Source organism: Mastomys coucha, unplaced genomic scaffold (assembly GCF_008632895.1).
Source record: "Mastomys coucha isolate ucsf_1 unplaced genomic scaffold, UCSF_Mcou_1 pScaffold22, whole genome shotgun sequence".
In the NCBI taxonomy this organism is placed as follows: domain Eukaryota; kingdom Metazoa; phylum Chordata; class Mammalia; order Rodentia; family Muridae; genus Mastomys; species Mastomys coucha.
The window spans coordinates 10305499-10306063 of record NW_022196905.1 but is presented as its reverse complement, the minus strand read 5'-3'; positions in this window follow the sequence as shown (position 1 = coordinate 10306063).

Sequence of the window (565 nt, the reverse complement as noted above, 5' to 3'; positions counted from 1 at the left end):
TTCAAGAGAAGAGAACCTCAACTGAGAAATGCCTCCGTAAGATCAGGTTATAGTAAGCCTGTAGAGCATGTTCCTAATTAGTGATTGGTGGGGGAGGGCCCAGCCCATTGTGGGTGAGCCACCCCTGAGCTGGTGGTCCTAGGTTCTATACGAAAGGGCTGAGCAAGCCATGAAGACCCAAGTCAGTAAGCAGCACCCCTCCGTGGCCTCTGCACCAGCTCCTGCCTCCAGCTTCCTGACATGTTTGAGTCCTGACTTCCTCCGAAATATGAACAGAAATATTGAAGGGTGAGCTAAATAAACCCTTTCCTCCCCCAGTTGCTTTGACCATGGTGTTTTATCACATAAATAAAAAGCCTACCTAGGGCAGATAGGAAGTCGCTTTATGTTTTGTGGAATGGATTGAAGTAGCCCCCAAGTCTCTAGCAAGGACAGGACTTGTCTCAGAAAACAGAGCCTCACAGGAAAGGGAACAGGGTTTGACTGGCCGGAAAACGCGAGGGTCTGGCGCCACCTAGTGTCTCCCTGGATCTTGTGCCTCACTCTTTTTTTTTTTTTTTTTTTT